The sequence below is a fragment of the Schistocerca piceifrons genome, chromosome 7 (genome assembly GCF_021461385.2).
Source record: "Schistocerca piceifrons isolate TAMUIC-IGC-003096 chromosome 7, iqSchPice1.1, whole genome shotgun sequence".
In the NCBI taxonomy this organism is placed as follows: Eukaryota; Metazoa; Arthropoda; class Insecta; order Orthoptera; family Acrididae; genus Schistocerca; species Schistocerca piceifrons.
This window is the reverse complement of record NC_060144.1, coordinates 129,070,336-129,089,898: the sequence shown is the minus strand read 5'-3', so window position 1 is coordinate 129,089,898 and position 19,563 is coordinate 129,070,336. Positions and strand designations below refer to the sequence as shown.

The 19,563-nt window shown below is 45.8% G+C and overlaps 1 long non-coding RNA gene across 1 annotated transcript in view; it reads left to right on the top strand.

Moving 5' to 3' along the window:
- The window catches only part of LOC124709147, a 377,492-nt gene extending 358,195 nt beyond the window's left edge, over positions 1 to 19,297 (top strand). The window contains exon 3 of the long non-coding RNA XR_007005393.1: positions 19,209 to 19,297. This is a non-coding gene — a long non-coding RNA (uncharacterized LOC124709147). The remainder of the gene's footprint in view (positions 1 to 19,208) is intronic.
- The last annotated feature ends 266 nt before the right edge of the window (positions 19,298 to 19,563 follow it).

Sequence of the window (19,563 nt, the reverse complement as noted above, 5' to 3'; positions counted from 1 at the left end):
TAAGTGTGATGCATTCCATATCTTACTGGTGAATGTGTTGTCCTCCATCCTCACTACGTGCCTAACAAATCTCAGGCTTCTCATGAGTATGATCCTTGACATTGGTCCAACATGCTCAAACAGATCTCGTCTTGATCTACGTATCCAGACTTCACCTTATTTCTTAGTGCTCACATGTGCCTCAAGATCTTTCAATCCACCTCTTCGAGCACGATGCAGGCCCTCTTGTCCAAGGTGGCCCTCTCCGTTGTGCATAATAAGGTATTTCTGAGTATTGACTTATTACGTTTCAGTTCGACGTTCCTGGACAGGTTTTTCTTTCCACAAGTTGTTTTTGTAACATATCGCAGTTTGTGCAGCGTTTGGGACCAGTATGTTATGGTACAGTTGCTCTGTAAATTGCTTGATAGTTTTCTCCCCGGTAACAGTAGCCGTTCACATTCTCCAGCGCTTGACTTTCAATCTTAAAGTTAGTCTCTGCATTCATAATGTGGGACTTATTGTACCCTACCTTGATACAGTGTTTTGATGCTTGGCTGTATTGTTGTTTTTATTTTGTACCTGATATTAACACCTTCAGTAGCAACGGTTTTGTTCGCTGTCCCTAGTATGGCAGCACTTCATCCAGCAACAAGCTGAACAAAATCGCTGGCAACCCATTTCCTTGTTCAGTTCAAAATTTCCCTACACTCATCTACAGTACCTACCCTAGCAGCTGCGCGTTTCAAGTTTTGACGCATCTTTTTTAAAATATCGTACGATTCCACTGGCTATTATTTCACAACAGTGTACAGCTAAAGTAAATAAACATAAACTTATTATTTGTTAATCCCTGTCATAAGCGTATTGTAATTTATGGGAGCGTTGCACCTGAGGCGTTTCGCTTTTATTTACAAAACATCTTCAGTAGACATTCTGTAAATATGGCATTCATAATACGGTTATAGATTAAAAAGAAATTTTGCATATCAATGTACTGCGCAAATTGATTGCGGCGTCTGTTATCTCTTTTCATGTATTTTAAAGTTCAGAGTGTTTGATAGTACCACTATCAGTTGTTGCTGTCGTAAAAACGTGGTTTCAGTGTCACCCTTTGAAATTTTTTACCTTTTAGGGAACTGGATTTATGTTCGAAAAAAATGGCTCTAAGCACTATAGGACTTAACATCTGAGGTCATCAGTCCCCTAGACTTAGAATTACTTAAACCTAACTAACCTAAGGACATCACACACATCCATTCCCGAGGCAGCATTCGAACCTGCGACCGTAGCAGCCGCGTGGTTCAGGTCTGAAGCGCCTAGAACCGCTCGACCACAGCTGCCGTATGATGCAGTGGTGATTTCAAAGCAGATGAAAACACAGATCAAATTTCCATGAAGCTTAACAACAGTAAATTGCTACCATACTTTTTATACTACAACATCTGCTAGCGACGAGGAAAAACCTGTCGACTTCAGAACATGTAAAATGAGTAATAAACACCGAAATCATATTCTACATCACATTCATAGGCAAAGAATGTTTTCAATCTTCGTCTCTTCTTTTTTTCCTCAGCTTGAAAATTGGTGGGCTTTCTCTCATATCTCTTGCTAGTTTAATTTTATCCATGATCTTCCACCTTGTCCTTTCTCTCTGTCTTCTTCCCTCTACCATTGCTTCAATAAGAGTAATGAATGGGGGATGACCTGCTAACAATATTTTTCCTTCCAGCTCTGACTGCCGAATTATCAAATTTAGAAGCATTATGTATGCTATATTCACAAAATCACCACAGATAACGCCTTGTAAATGAGAGAGGAACGAATTTCGTGTAAAACTCTTAGATCCCAGTAAGCTAAAGACTGGAAAAGAAATACAGGTAGAATACAACAGCTACAGCAGAAGATTTCAATACAAACAGACATTTTATAAAATCTACAAAAACGTGAATAAGGAAAGCAATAGAAAATTATTGAATTTGCGAACTACGTACTGCATGTGACAGATTTTAATTGCTTTTCATAACAGATTTCTGAACATGACAAATACCACTTATGGCTATCTATATATTTATTGGTTACGATTGGAGTTACTAAGGGCTGTCGGTTTAGCGCATACATATCGAATACCGAAGTGCATATTGACAATTAGCAAGTTGACAATCCCGGCAGGATCCCATTTCATCGCGCCACAAACAGCTCTTATCCACAAAAGGAAAAACACGACGTTCGATACGTGTCGGCTACATTGCTTCGTTTGGCGGGATAAAGGCAGTTGTGTTCGCTTGTGACATTGCCGATATTTGCCTCCGTGCTTAATATGCAAACCTAAAAATGTCAGATCTTCGAAACTGCAATCGCCACTAATAAATATTCTGGTAGCCATGAGCGGTATTCCAATTGTAACTAAAATACAATTGACATCCGTAAGCTGCGTGTATCATATTCAAAAATTTGATAAGGATTGCGGACCCTAGCTTCGTCAAATTATACGGATTTCGATCTAACTCTCTGAAGTGCCCCTCACCGGCACACAGGGAAAACAAGTATCAATAAGATTAAAACTATGTGCCGGACCGAAACTCGAACTCGGGAACTTTGCCTTTCGCGGGAAAGTGCTCTACTATCTGAGCTACCCAAGCACTACTCACGCCCCGTCCTCACAGCTTGCCCGCGAAAGGCAAAGGTCCCAAGTTCAATTCTCAGTCTGGCACACAGTTTTAATCTGCCAGGAAGTTTCATATCAGCGCACACTCCGCTGCAGAGTGAAAATCTCATTCAAGTTTCAATAAGTTTATTGACAGCAAAACTAAGTTCAAAATGGTTCAAATGGCTCTGAGCACTATGGGACTTAACATCTAAGGTCATCAGTCCCCTAGAACTTAGAACTACTTAAACCTAACTAACCTAAGGACATCACACAACACCCAGTCATCACGAGGCAGAGAAAATCCCTGACCCCGCCGGGAATCGAACCCGGGAACCCGGGCGTGGGAAGCGAGAACGCTACCGCACGACCACGAGCTGCGGTCAAACTAAGTCTGCTTTGACGGTAAGAACAAAAAGCACAAAATACACGGTTGCCAGCGGGCCGTTGTGGCCGAGCGGTTCTAGGCGCTTCAGTCTGGAAACGCGAGACCACTACGGTCGCAGGTTCTAATCCTGCCGCGGGCATGGATGTGTGTGATGTCTTTAAATTATTTAAGTTTAAGTAGTTCTAAGTTCTAGAGGACTGATGACCGCAGATGATCAGTCACATAGTGCTGAGAGCCATTTGAATCATTAAGAGGGCTGCCAGAGCTGCTATCTAAAAGTCGCCTCACTGTTTCTAGTACGTAGCATCAGCACTCGGAGCTACGTAGGGATATACACTTGAAGGGAAGTAACCCAAGCTCCGAAAAAAATGGTTCAAATGGCTCCAAGCACTATGGGACTTAACGTCTAAGGTCATCAGTCCCCTAGACTTAGAACTACTTAAACCTAAGTAACCTTAGCACACTGGACTCGCATTCGGGAGGACGACGGTTCAATCCCGTCTCCGGCCATCCTGATTTAGGTTTTCCGTGATTTCCCTAAGTCGTTTCAGGCAAATGCCGGGATGGTTCCTTTGAAAGGGCACGGCCGATTTCCTTCCCAATCCTTCCCTAACCCGAGCTTGCGCTCCGTCACTAATGACCTCGTTGTCGACGGGCGTTAAACACTAACCACCACCACCTAACTAACCTAAGGACATCACACACATCCGTACCCCAGGCAGGATTCGAACCAGCGACCGCAGCAGCAGCGCGATTCCGGACTGAAGTGCCTAGAACCGCTCGGCCATAGTGGCCGGCCGCAAATTCCGAGAATGCCGTTCTGATTAGGTCCGACACAGACACAGGAAAGTCTGTAATTAAGAACGGCGGCGTTGCTCCTTATGACGGGCTTTGAGGGTATCCAGAGACGATGAGGCGTGTAACACGCGCCCGGAGCCCAGGAGAGTTTCTCGAAGCCGAATGACATGGCTCGCATAACCTACGCGCCTGCCTTTGCAGCTGCCGGCGTCAGAATGCTCGTGATACTAGTTTCTCGTCACGTGTTGTGCAAACGCGAATAGGTTCCTCGGATATGACAGCCTCTGGTAGCAGTGGTGCCACCGCCTGGCGTTCGGTCGTGACTGCGACACGGTGAGTTCGCGGTACTGAAGCGTGGAAGGGGCCGTGTAGGCTGCACGCGCACCCGAGGTGCCCTACGGTTTGCCGCTCCCTGTTTAATAGATATCCGGCATAGCCCTCTCAATTTATTGTGTGAATAAAACTAGAACAGTAAATGCGTTGTTGTTTTTCTTTTTCATCCTTGTCTTACGTATTTTACTCTTCATATAATATGGTCCTTTATTTGAATATTTACCACAGCGGGAACCAGAACCAGGATAACGGCATGTCAGACCACCATTCCACCACAGAGCCACACGGCCTATCAAACAAAATGACCTTCCTCGTATAAGGGTTATTAAAGACACTCGGAAAAATTTCAGAGTCGATATTCTCGAGATTTTTTGAGAGTCGTATCAAACTGCTTTGACAAATTGAGATCTGAGTCCCGAACTTCACGTATCACAAATATAAACAAACTACAAAAATTCAACTGCCGGGGGCTCCGTGTCCCCATCGCTTCACGTCAACCTAAATGGTACTGCGTTCCGCGGAACGCGAAGCACGGTAGCGGCTCTGACATTCTTTGCAATGCACACCAACAGTTTTTTTTTTTTTCAGAATTATTAATAAAAGGATTGTTCCCTCTTGTTTCCATTCTCCCATCACTTAATACCAGCCTGAATTCATTTTGAGTCGGAAAGACTTATCACAATCAGAAACACCACTGAAGATTTCCAACGTAGCCTTGGACAAAACGTCAGGGATTGAAGAGTTCCATGGACCACGGCAATACGACCGGGAAGAATTCTCAGCAGAGAGAGAGAGAGAGAGAGAGAGAGAGTTAAGGCTCAACGGCCATTTATGCGGTTGCATAAACAGTGCCCGAACTCTTACGGGAATCGCCAATAAGCCGCGAGTACTGAGTAAAACGAGCAGGGGCTTTATGAATAAAGTGCGGGACAATATGTTGCGAATGTGGGTCTCACGGGAGGCGTGCCAGAGATAAGTCCCTGCAGTCGCATTATTCTCTGTGTCCTCAGTAACTCAAATGGATAGGGGAGTCTGCCATGTAAGCAGGAGATCCCGGGTTCGAGTCCCGGTCGAGGCACACATTTTCAACTGTCCCCGTTGACTTATATCAACGTCTGTATGCAGCTAGGGGCATTCATTTCATTGTAACGAATAGGTATGACAATCGTTCATGGCGTAGTGAATGAGAGTTCTCTTTAAATGGGAATGAATTCAAGATAATACGTAGACTAACACTAAGATGCGATAATAAGTGGCACTAATAAGTAAAATCTGTAGTAGGTAATGCAAAGGGAAGACAGATTTGTGCTGACAATCCCGGGAAAGCAAATCGCTACAAGACCCTAGTGCAACTGGTGTTAAAGTAGAAGAGACGTATTCGCAAATTGCAGATACGATTAAACATGAAAATTTGTGCCGGGTTGGATTCAAAACCACATTGCTCGCTTACTGCGAGTGGTCGCCGTAACCTCTCCCGCTATCGGTACACGTCTCCCGCACCGACCCAAACTTCCCTATGTCACCATATCCACCGGGAGAGACTTTTTGTTATTGACGCTGCCTGTCTAGGGATGTAAAACAATTTGCGGTGTCTGTACAGTACTGTGCACTGTCTTTCGGACATGAAAATTGTATGATTACGGAGTGTTACGCCAGCGGTTGAAATACTTATCAAGCATGCATGATAACAAACGTATAACGAAACAGCAAACGGATCGTACCAGGACGGTACAACAGGTGCGAAAATGTAACAGAAATTCTTGGGGGAGCTTAAATGGAAATCTTTGGAAGGAAGGTGACAGTTCTCATGATCACTGTTGAGTCGACTTAGAGAACAGAATTTGAAGGGAGACCGTTCTACGGTTCTGGTGCCACCTCTGTCTATCTCGAGTAGGAAATAAGAGAAGAGAGAATTGTAGCCGTAAGTGACTAGGGTGCGTAGAAAGGCGTATAAAGAGCCTTTTTTCCACCGTCTGTAGTCGAACGGAATAAGAGAGAGTCACTAATTTTGCCGCAAAGTATTCTGCATCTAGCACAGTACAGTGGCTTTCAAATTATACTATTTGTTTAACGAAAGTGTCATATTCCTGCAAGAACTAGAAGAAAAGTTCCTTAATGATATGTCCAAAAAACAATATCTGTTGAGCTACGGGCAGTGTCACTTGCGCCGAGTGGTGTGTTGTATTCTGTGGTGTAGGGTGGGCTCATAAGATATGGCATAGTAAATTGCCACAAATTCAGCATCGATGTATGGGCGGTAATTGTCGGTCGTGTGACTAGGGCCTCCCATCGGGTAACCTTTCGCCGGGTGCAAGTCTTTCGATTTGACGCCACTTCGGCGATTTGCACATCGATGGGGATGAAATGATGATGATGAGGACAACACAACACCGAGTCCCTGAGCGGAGATAATCCCCGACCCAGCCGGGAATCGAACCCGGACCCTTAGGATTGACATTGTGTCGCGCCGACCATTCAGCTACCGGGAGCGGACATTGTCGGTGACATACTCATAGTGCCATATACTTTACCAAACAGTTTAGCGGATGTTGCGTATCACCTATTTCTACGCGATGAGCTAGCAGCGATATTGCAGAACATCACCATTGGATGTAGACAAAGTCTATGGTTTATACACGATGGTCCACCAACCCATTTTCTCCGGATCGTGTGAAGGCATCTCACCGCAACGTTTTATGGGCGTTGGATTGCTCTAGGTGGTACGGTAAGATGGCCTCCTCATTCACTAGATCCCAGTCCGTACGATTTATGGCTATAGAGACATTTAAAGACATTGGGTTATGCCCCAATCGTCAACAGAGTGCAGACGTTACATGAATGTGTAACCAACGAATGTAATTTATTCCGAATGGGGCCGGTGAATTTGAAAAAAGTGCTTGATTCACATCGAAGAAGGGTTGAGGTATGTGTCAGAGCGCGTAGTAACCGCAAGTACTACAGCGTGTGGTGTTTACTTCAAGGTAACAGATGGGAACGCGAGGGCCATTTCGCCCATGTCTCAACAGGTGAATAAAACGTTCTCGGTTTTCAAGCCACGTCAACTCGAATAAAATCCTCGAGCTGTCGATGACCATCTCCGCCCTCGAGTTAACTGATTGCTGGGGCTGTTTTTTCTTTTTTCATTTATTGAGTTTCAATTCCCCTCGAAGGGGGCGGGCTGGCAGCAGCTTACTACGCTGCTCTACAGCCTACAGACCTTTTTAAATAAAGGAAGAAGAAAGAAACAAGGAAAAACAGGCGATAAAATGGTGATTTAAAGTGTAAAATGGCGTAAAATTGCGGAAAGTTAAAACAGAAAGCAAAGGGGGTTGGCAATGTAGATAAAAGACACAGGAATCAGACAAGTAACATAGTAGACACACAATTAAAAAAACATGGCGATAGTCTGGTTTCTGTTCGCAAGAGATAAAAGGCACACCCAGCGACAGTATGATGGCCGTTCGCAACAAGTCCCAAAAAACACAACACGGAACACTCACCGTAAAACACGCACTGTAGAACACTCACTGTAGAACACTGCACGAAAGTGGCAGCACAAAGACGACACTCCCGAGCCAAAGGCAGATGCGGGGAGGGGGGGGGGGGGACCTGCAGGAGGGGGAAAAACAAGGAGGGAGGAGAGGAAAAAACGAAAAGGGGGGGGGGGGGAACCAAGGAGGGAGAGAACTAATAAAGGGGGAGAAGGGCAGACGCGGGAGGGAGCTGGGGCTGCTACGGTTTCTCGCTTATATAGGCATGATGACATCATCAGTAGCCAATCAGACAGACCAAATGTGGCGCGCGTAATTCGATCTGGGTAGCTAGCGGAGCTATTGCCCGTGGCAGCATCGGTGACGTCAGGTGGCGCCAGGGGCAGGCGCCACGTTTGAAACTGCCGCTCCAGCGCCGCACATCTGTCTTTGCTTTCTTTCGATGTCCAACGCCCGCCTCCATGCCCTGCTGAGTGTGTACCCCTGGTCTCTGGCACCACGTGACGTCACCGATGCTGCCACGGGCAATAGCTCCGCTAGCTGCCCGGGCCGACTTACGCGCGCACGCCACATTTGGTCTAACTTATTGGCTGCTGATGATGTCACCATGCCTATATAAGCGAGAAACCGTAGCAGCCCCGGCATTCAGTGAACTCCTGACGACGATGGCGGAGATGGTCATCGAAAGCTCGAGGATTTTATTCGAGTTGATGCGGCTTGAAAATCAAGAACGTTTTATTCATGTATTCCGTCGCGAAAGACTCCGAGGCCACATCTCAACAGGTATTGATTTCCGGACATATCATTATAGGAACTTTTCAACTATTTCGGACCATTACTACGATCTTCATGAATACGCGACACTTCTTTCAAACACATTGCGTATGTGGGTGTAGATGAGCTTAGAATAATAGTTAGTCCTCTTTTTACGTGACTGTTGTACACTAATTCACTAATAGGTAAAATTTTGTTATTTAATAACATGCCAGGACGGAGTTCCATTTCAGACTCTACTGATGATGGGCCTGTAACGGACTGCTCTACGTTGCTAGTTTTCGTGCTTGCTTTTCTCGGAACTGTGTACCTACGCCTCCAGCGATGAATGCTGCCCTTGTATTTGAACACAGTGGTTGCCATTGATACTTGACAGCAAGTGGTTCCGTTAATACGCTTTCCACGGCTTGGAAACTCGCGTATGATCGACACATTCCACATCGAACACATTTGGGATCTGATTGATCAGCAAGTTGATTTTATCGATGCTTTGAGGACTCCATATGAACTGCGTCCAGGAAGATCCTCCCGCTACAGCTGCATACTTTCGATGCCCATACTATGATCAATAGGTTGTGATTCCAGCATAGGGGTCTCACATCTTACTACGTCTTCAGAGCTCATTACCGTTCCTCACCATTTCTGTATTCTTATTTATTTAATCTTATATAAATTTCCTTTCAGTTATCTTGATATTTAAGCTGTATGTAGTTGTTGTCCACAGCTTATAAATATTCAAGTAACCTCATCATCACCAGAGTAAACTGACACTGAAGAAACACGTTTTATTGATTACTAGTTTCGACCACACAGACCGTTACCCACCCGATCGATCAGGAAATGAAACCAGTGAATAAAACACAAGTCATTTTATGACGCCACTAATAAAATGTAATCTGAATGTTCTTTTTAATCATGTCAAACTAAAAATTATACTATAATTGTGGTGTCATATGATTTTTTCCATATCCTCTTCCGACACAATCACCAACCATACAGATGTGTATAGCAGGTTGCCTCAGCTCAGGCCCGCTATCGAGTCTTCCGCTGGAGCTCAGGCGAAAACGGTCCACAACAACATACAAATAGTTACCGGTCACGATATTATTGCACTTGGACTTCATGACTGTTCTCGGAAACGCACATTGACGTTACAGTAAAGTACAGGAAAGAGCATCGCCTTGTGAACGATATCAAGACAGTTGTGCATATACTATCAAGTGGTTCATCGTGTACCAGTGAAATATCGCGTTAAAAACACAAGATAAGCCTACCGAAACGCCCTCTCTCCCTGATGCAATAATATTGTTGTCACCCGATACGCCACGTTGTTTACAGCCAAACCTCCAACAGTCACCACGATACCGTATTACGCCAGCCTCGGCGCCAGAGGCATAAACTAAACTCAACTCTGTCCGAACAGGCCTTGGTAGGCCCAACGGTACCTACCGGCCGCCGTGTCATCCTCAGACCACAGGCGTCACTGGATGCGGATGTGGAGGGGCATGTGGTCAGCACACCACTTTCCCGGCCGTGTATCAATTTACGAGACCGGAGCCGCTACCGCTCAGTGAAGTAGTTCCTCAGTTTGCCTCACAAGGGTTGATTGCACTCCGCTTGCCAACAGCGCTCGGCAGACCGGATGGTCACCGATCCAAGTGCTAGCCCAGCACGACAGCGCTTAACTTCGGTGATCTGACGGAAACCTGTGTTACCAATGTGGCAAGGCACTGCGGAAAACAGGGCTGTCATCGCGACACTACCTCCACCCGTATCTTTCAGCCAGACGAGTATTTAGGGTGCCGTCGACAGCTCTGCGGGCAGTTCACACGCTGGGCTTTACGCCGGGCGCCTCTAGTGGTTCGTCAATACTGCGAGTTCTGCCGAGCGCCCACAGCTTTCCTTGATCTCCACCCGTTGTATCTAACGATTCATCACTGCAGTTTACCGCTTCGCCGGACTTCACCTGCGCCTCCTTAACTGAGTGGTCAGTGCAGCGGAATACCATGTGAGAAGCCCAGGTTCGATTCCCGGCCGGGTCGAATATTTTCTCCATTCGGAGGTTGGGAGTTGCGTTGCCTTCATCACCATCTCACTCTCATCGACGCCCAAATCGCCGAAGTGACAACAACTAAGAAGACTTGCAGTGGCGGCCGGACTCCCCACAGGTATCTTCCAGTTCACTGCTTCACAGGACACTATCACCATTGACTTCCTCCACATACGAACATCCCCGTGCAATGTCAGTGATTGCCCACTAGGACTTTCCAGTGTCACGCAAGTGATTACCTGCTTCCAAAAAATTCCAGTGCTTCAGTGATGAACATCAGGCTGAACCTAGCAGTATCGACCCTCGCTCCAAGAAACGGTTTCTGTTTATTGGACTCAATAAAGCTACATTGTCCTTGGCTACCTGGCACACCAGTCGTAGTGTTTTGTCCCCTTGATCACGAACACTAAAATTTTCCGAGGGATATAATTATGAAAGAACCGCTTTAGAGTGGAACGTCGTGTACATTTGCAGTTATTTCAGACACTTCATGGGGTTGTAGTATACCGAGGATAGATGGGCGACACTAGAAGATTAGTAAAAAGTTGCAAGCATGAGCGTAACTAGCTCAATTACTGTACACATTTATTGTTGCTATTCCCAGCCGTATACGAAACCCTTGCAGGTGCAACAAGATTAAAGAATGATAAAATACAGTTCCATCATGAAAGTTACCCTCGTCACACCATTAGAAAGCTGCGACAAAGAGTCAAACACATTAAGTTATATACAAATAAAGGGACTGACATATGTCCAGTTTGGATACTAGAGGCCTGGCCAGGTTTTCTATTAGTCTGAAGAAATAAAGTGCTAAAGTGTTGATCTGTTAAGAATCACACGAACTGAATAACAGAGTCTATAAACAAGTGAAGCATAGACGCACTTGGATTTTCTCAGTCAGGTACACAATGCTGACCTGACAACTCCAAAATTGAAGCACATTTAATTCCCAGTTTTCGATTTAACAGAATTTTTTTAAAAATATTCTGCTGAATAAGCATTAGTTCTTAGACTCCAGTCTCTAACAACATTAAGAACAAATTGTATTTGGTCTGTTTGACTTCGTACATTGGGGGACGCGGACTCGACGAAATACTGGATACATATAATTGCCTCGTTAAGTTTTTCATTTACTTTAAAACGGAAGAGTTCAACAGAGGTAAATTATTTAAGCACGTGATCCTCGCCGCAAATAAGTTAGTGTGACTGTACACCAACGATGAGGTTTCCACTAACATAGAGAGGAAAGAACTTCAAGCGCCTAAAATCGTCATATTGACAGAGTATGGGTGCCGATGTGGGAGGTCACATAAGAAATTCGTCTCAAAATTACACATTATTATTGATGGAATAGTACCGATTGAAACCATAAGTTTACTGATATCAGCCACGATTTATTTTACTCCCACTAGGCATTTCAGAGGTTAATCCTCCGTCATCAGGTGGATATACGTCAATTAATAAGACATCTGTGGTTAATATGTTCGGCTTTGGGGGTTAACCTGTGGCACTGTCCTTGTAAAACAGAAAACAAAACAGTATTTTGGTGGATGGCTTATACACTCCTGGAAATTGAAATAAGAACACCGTGAATTCATTCTCCCAGGAAGGGGAAACTTTATTGACACATTCCTGGGGTCAGATACATCACATGATCACACTGACAGAACCACAGGCACATAGACACAGGCAACAGAGCATGCACAATGTCGGCACTAGTACAGTGTATATCCACCTTTCGCAGCAATGCAGGCTGCTATTCTCCCATGGAGACGATCGTAGAGATGCTGGATGTAGTCCTGTGGAACGGCTTGCCATGCCATTTCCACCTGGCGCCTCAGTTGGACCAGCGTTCGTGCTGGACGTGCAGACCGCGTGGGACGACGCTTCATCCAGTCCCAAACATGCTCAATGGGGGACAGATCCGGAGATCTTGCTGGCCAGGGTAGTTGACTTACACCTTCTAGAGCACGTTGGGTGGCACGGGATACATGTGGACGTGCATTGTCCTGTTGGAACAGCAAGTTCCCTTGCCGGTCTAGGAATAGTAGAACGATGGGTTCAATGACGGTTTGGATGTACCGTGCACTATTCAGTGTCCCCTCGACGATCACCAGTGGTGTACGGCCAGTGTAGGAGATCGCTCCCCACACCATGATGCCGGGTGTTGGCCCTGTGTGCCTCGGTCGTATGCAGTCCTGATTGTGGCGCTCACCTGCACGGCGCCAAACACGCATACGACCATCATTGGCACCAAGGCAGAAGCGACTCTCATCGCTGAAGACGACACGTCTCCATTCGTCCCTCCATTCACGCCTGTCGCGACACCACTGGAGGCGGGCTGCACGATGTTGGGGCGTGAGTGGAAGACGGCCTAACGGTGTGCGGGACCGTAGCCCAGCTTCATGGAGACGGTTGCGAATGGTCCTCGCCGATACCCCAGGAGCAACAGTGTCCCTAATTTGCTGGGAAGTGGCGGTGCGGTCCCCTACGGCACTGCGTAGGATCCTACGGTCTTGGCGTGCATCCGTGCGTCGCTGCGGTCCGGTCCCAGGTCGACGGGCACGTGCACCTTCCGCCGACCACTGGCGACAACATCGATGTACTGTGGAGACCTCACGCCCCACGTGTTGAGCAATTCGGCGGTACGTCCACCCGGCCTCCCGCATGCCCACTATACGCCCTCGCTCAAAGTTCGTCAACTGCACATACGGTTCACGTCCACGCTGTCGCGGCATGCTACCAGTGTTAAAGACTGCGATGGAGCTTCGTATGCCACGGCAAACTGGCTGACACTGACGGCGGCGGTGCACAAATGCTGCGCAGCTAGCGCCATTCGACGGCCAACACCGCGGTTCCTGGTGTGTCCGCTGTGCCGTGCGTGTGATCATTGCTTGTACAGCCCTCTCGCAGTGTCCGGAGCAAGTATGGTGGGTCTGACACACCGGTGTCAATGTGTTCTTTTTTCCATTTCCAGGAGTGTAGTTCTGTGGAGTTCCACCGCCGTGCAGGTGCGCTGGTAGGTAGCAGCTGGAGTACTGGTTACTCACTGCGTTTTACTGCCCCTGTTAAAACGAGTCGATAAAACGAATATCGCACCGGATTAATTTTTCTCAGTTCTATCGAACGTGAATGTAATATTCTGTTTTAAAAGTAATTTTGTTTGTAACGGGAAAATAACTGACGTTTCCCGTGGACTCTGGGAGACACATGAAAGATGTGATGACCAACATTTGTTTGCCGTGACTCTTGCTACACACTGCACAACTAAATTGCAAATATAGACTGAAACACCAGAGAAAATGCGCCTAAAGATGGTTATGACGGATACCTGGTATATATAAACTGCTTATATAATTAAGATTATATCTACCAGACTATATTATTTAAAAAATCATTCACGCGTTCTGTCAACCATTGCTTAGACACAACATGTAGTAGTCATAGATGTGAGATGTGAGCATGACTACCCAGGGCTCTGTTATAAATAAAACTATGGCCTCCTTCTCTTACTGCTTTCAGCCATTATTTCTCAACCGTCGCCCTCCCCCCCCCCCCCCCCGCCCCCCTCCAACAAACACACACTGTCAATGAAGAATCTGTGTCTTTTTTGTTTCTGCAACTGTTGACAGAATGATCATTTTGTATTTTCTTCACGCGTACTACATTCTAGATTTAACCTTTGTTCACTTTAGTGTATAACGCGCATATGATGCTGCGTGTGACGTAACACGCCAGAGAAAATAGCCTGTGATGCGCTAGAGGTATTTTTACTTTCAAATCTACATTATCGTTCACCTTTTCGGTCAAAGACGTTCACGAAACTGAGTCATGTACTAGAATTGCAAATTTGTCAAATAAAGATATGGTTGTTGTCCGCGGCTGTTATATGAAGTAGAGCAAACAGCCACAAATTGGTTGTAGGTTAATTTATTCAAAACGTACCGTTGTCGATTTCAAATTTATACAATTCATGATAAAACGGATTTTACGGGTTCGTCGAAACACGTGATGCTTTGGAAGAAAACTACGAAAAGAAATGCTCCAGACGGACATTCGAACACAAGTCTGTAGCGCAACTACCTTTGTTACACGGATTAACTGTTGAATTATTGTTTATCCTAGGGCACCTCAACAGTAAACCAACGCCTCATATGTTTTGACGGAAACTTGAAAGCAAACCGATGTTGCAATACATAAATCCGAACCCTGCAATGGTACATTTTTGGGTAAAGTAATCTAAAACTAATTTCTAGCTGGTTTCTGTACACCAGCAACATTTTACTAAAATAGTATTTTCTTTTTGTCTTTTTCTACTAGACAGTGCCTCAGATTGTTACAAATGGCTACATGCAGTATTAATTCACTTAAATCCACTTGATGATGGATTTTTAAACCCCTGAGAGTCATAGTGGAGATAAAATCAAGCCATAGGTTTCGAGAGACCACCAGCATCTATAATGTATATATGCAGTCTGAAGCAACGAATTAAAATTTGTACTAAGACCGGGTTTCAAACCTTGGTCTCCCTTTCACTAGTCAGATGCGCTAACGACTACGGCACCCTTGCACAGTGACTCCGCACGGCTTCACAGATTAGCCTAGCATACCTCTCGCGGCACTCCAAATTCCCGTTCACGCTACAGTCTACTTGGTATTCCCCCTAAGCTCATTTGATTGAAGCACCTATGCCTGGGTTTCAGATAGGATCCCCCATTTCGTTCGATGCTGTGGTATTATTCTAGTACACTCAGAGAGTCTCTTCAATACTGTTCGAGTTTAGGGAAATACCAAGTGTGAAAGGGAATGTGATTGAGGAGGGAGGCGTACTAGGGTAGACCACGCAGTTGTGCGAAGCTATTGTGCCAGGGTGGGGTAGTGGTTAGCTCATATGCCTAGTGAGCAGGAGATAGAGGTTCGAAACTCGACCTAGGTACAAACTTTCACTCGTCGCTTCAGGCTCCATATACACAGAAAAAATAAACTGTGGCTCTTAACAGCACACTGTCCTGTTTCGGTTGATATAAATAACAGTCTCTCTCGAGCCTAAACTAGTAAGTTCGCATTTGAAGACGCTGTAGCATGTTAAGTACCTTGGCTTCATTTTGTTGTGCTGTCATAGTCCGGGTGATGAGATGTCGACCAGAAACTATTTTTTTCCCCCTTCATTGTATTTCAATTCCCCATCGGGGCGGACTGGCAGCAGCAGATGCGCTGCTCTTCAGCCGAAAGACATAGAACAAACAATAGAAGACATTTAAAAGTAACAAAGGAGAAAACATGGTGAACATAGATACAAAAAAGGGGGAATATCATGGAAGACAATAGACAAAAAAGGAGGCGACTGTAAAATGGAGATAAAAACCGTAAAAAAGTAGTACACACAAAAAACACACACTGGGACAATTAAAAGAAACAAGGCGCAGTAGGACCGAAGCATAAAAGTATCGATGGATGGCGTAGCACATAACAAACACTGACAAACACTGACACTAAGTACACGGCCAGCACACAATGAAAATCACACCTGTCGACGCACAGGAGAAACAGAACTAAACACAACACTGACGTGGCACGATGATCAAAAAGGAGGATCAGCCAGGTACAGGGAGGGAGGGAGGGAGGGGGGAGGGGGGAGGGGGGAGGGGGGAGGGGGGAAGAGAGGGGGGAGATGGACGGGGGGCGCGCCAGAGAGGGCCATGTAGGGAGGGACGTGGGAGGGAAAGAGGCAAGGATGGGGCAGGGGCAGAAACAGTACACAGTGAAAAGTTTTTATGCACCTAAACTGCCTTCCATAAGTTTGGAAACACCATGCTGCGTGTTCCAACGGAGCAAGATGGAAGTGATCTATGTAAGTTATTGGTTATAATACAGAATAGCAAGCTCAAATAACGATTAATAATGACACGTACAGTATTGTACACGTAATTATTGTACATATACATACATATTGGAACATACTAGTATTGCTCCGTTTTATGTAAACCGACGTTACCTGTCCAAGCGGTTCTACTAAACACGCCAGGTGGCGCTGGTAGACCGCATGGCTATGTAGAGGTACGTTGTTTATATTTTTGTTCACTTGTAGTTGCGTTTGCATAAAGGTATAACACACCGCGAAAGTAATTGAAAATGGCCCCAAAGTGCCAGGTTCCTTATGAATCACGGGCAATGATAATCACTTGCACCAAGAAGGCAATAGTGTCCGAAAAATAGCAATGAAACTGATGATTTCCATCAGCGGAGTTGTCAAAACCGTACACCGTCATCGAGAAACAGGCTCCTATGGAGATCGACCTCGCTCAGGAGCACTCAGGAAAATATCAGAACGCCAGGAAAAGTATTTGGAAGTGACCAGTAAACGTAACAGATTAAAAACTGTCCGTGAATTGACTGGTGAACTAAACGCACCGAGTGAGGTGGCGCATTGGCTAGACACTGGACTTGCATTCGGGAGGACGACGGTTCAATCCCGCGTCCGGCCATCCTGATTTAGATTTTCCGTGATTTCCTTAAATCTCTCCCGGCAAATGCCGGGATGGTTCCTTTCAAAGGGCACGGCCGACTTCCTTGCCCGTCCTTCCCTAATCCGATGGGACTGATGACCTCGCTGTCTGGTCCCCTTCCCCAAATGAACCCAACCCAACTAAACGGAACGAGAGGTAGGCCGGTGAGTGAGTCAACAGTGAGACGACGCCTGGCAGACAACAACATCCGAGGTTATGTAGCAACGAGGAAACCACTGTTGCGCCTTGTTAACAAGAAGAAAAGGCTTTAGTGGGCTACTAAGACACACCAACATTGGACAGCGGGGGATTGGCAAAGAGTCTTATTCACTGATAAACCCAAGTTCGAAATATTTGTAAGTAAACGCCGTCAATTTGTACGCTTGAATCCTCAGTGCGTAATTCCAACTGTAAAGCATGGAGAGGGTTCTGTGACGGTATGGGCATCCATTGGAGGGAATAAAGGCGGAGATTTGGTGAAAACAGATGGAAAAATGAACCAAAAGGATTATCATGCGCCGGCCTAAGTGGCCGAGCGGTTCTAGCCGCTTCAGTCTGGAACCGCGTGACCGCTACGGTCGCAGGTTCGAATCCTGCCTCGGGCATCGATGTGTGTGATGTCCTTAGGTTAATTAGGTTTAAGTAGTTCTAAGTTCTAGGAGACTGATGACCTCAGATGTTAAGTCCCATAGTGCTCAGAGACATTTTTGATTATCATGCCATTCTCCAGTGACATGCTAAGACATCTGATTGGAAAAAGGTTTGTCTTGCAGCAAGATACCGACCCGAAACATACGTCTCGCTTGTGTCAGAATTATATGAAGTCTCTAGAGGTTCGTAAAATATTGAAAAACATGGAATGACCGCCCTAATCCCCTGACTGTAACCCAATCGAGCTGCTATGGGATGAAGTGGATAGGAGGATCCGAAAACGGGAAATCATAAGTGGGTCACAATTGTGGGAGGTTCTGCTGCAGGAGTGGAGATTAATTCCAACTGAAACCTTGGCAAAACTGACGCACTGCATGCCGAGAGTGTGCAAGACAGTGATGAAAGCAAAGGGTGGCTATTTTGAGGATCGAAAATTAATTGTTGCACCTTCCTGTGTATTATTTGAGATAATAAACATTTGGAAGACAAGAGAATGCCTTTTTATACTGTATTTCCTTTCCACTGTCTATAATTACTAGGTGTTTCCAAACTTATGGATAGTAGTTCTCGCGTCCGTCGTAATTTAATATATTATTATCATTATTTTAATTGTTGCCGACTTACGTGGTGGCCCTTAATAAAAATGATATTTCATTCAATTTCGATTTACGATTAAATGCTTTCCTGAAGTTCTCCTTTTTAACAATATTAATCTCAAATTATTTGTTACGTTAATGAACGTTAGACTCACTGAATCTTAAAACATGAGCATATAAGCTGAACAATGGAATAAACTTTTCATATTAATTTTGTCGGCTAGTCAGTTCACTTTAAAGCAAAAGATCCTTAGTTAAATTGCGGCCCACACACGCGCGAGAGTATTTTTTCTTACCTCCGTTAACCATTGTATTGTAGTCGGAGTCCTGGCTCTGGCTCTCGGCTGTGGTACTGAAAATAAGAACCTTAAAGCTACGTATTTTCTGCAACGTCGGGCGGCTGTGGAGAAGAATGAGTATTATGTTAATAGCGGACGAATTTTTCGCTTCCGCAAAAAAGTTAATATAGCCACGGCGTCGTTGGCTGCATCGGCCGCTGCGATTGTTGAACTGTAAATTACTCGAATGCAGGTTAATTCAAGGAAGGCGGACATGAAATCGGGATGACCTCTTACAAATTAAAAGTGCACAATAATATTAAATCAATATATTATCTGCTTAATTCATACAAATATGCTTACATTTGCCAGCACTCGCAAGATGTCCGTCTACAAGCAACCAAGACAAGAGAAGAAGTGAAGACGACTAAAAAATTAACAAAAGAGCGTATCTTGTCGTCTCTTTGGAACATTTTGTTATATTTCTTTGCCCTCGAAACTTACGCAGAGAAATTATTATAATATAGAGAAAAATGTATGTTCGCCTGAGCGGCTAGTGTCCACTTATTCAAATTTTAAATGTCTCTTCTTTATAAATACCGTTTTCTAAGTCTTTTCGTAATATGGCACTGGGGACGCTATATAGTGTAGTTGGTCATCATACTGCTGAGACACAGACGTCAGTGTATGGCCACGGCTGGTTTCGCTCCCGCCCAGGTTCTCGTCCGGCGACCTGTCGTCTGAGTTGGACGACGCGCCGGACGAGCGGAAGCCGCTGCCGCCGACGCACGAGGGCGTGCCGCTGGGGCTGTCGAGCGGCGTGCAGCCGGCGCCGCAGGGCCCGCAGCACGGGCCGCCGCCCCCCCAGCGCCGCCCCCGCGCCGCCGGTCGGCGGGCCTCCGCCTCCGGCGCAGTCGCAGAGCGGCGGAGACCTGTCGCTCAACCTGCGCACCGGGCCGCGCACCACCAGCGCGCCATCCTCGCCCGCCAAGACGCGCGAGTCGCTGCTGCAGCGCGTCCAGAGCCTCACCGGCGTCGCCAGGGACCAGGGCGCCAGCATACTAGGTGAGCG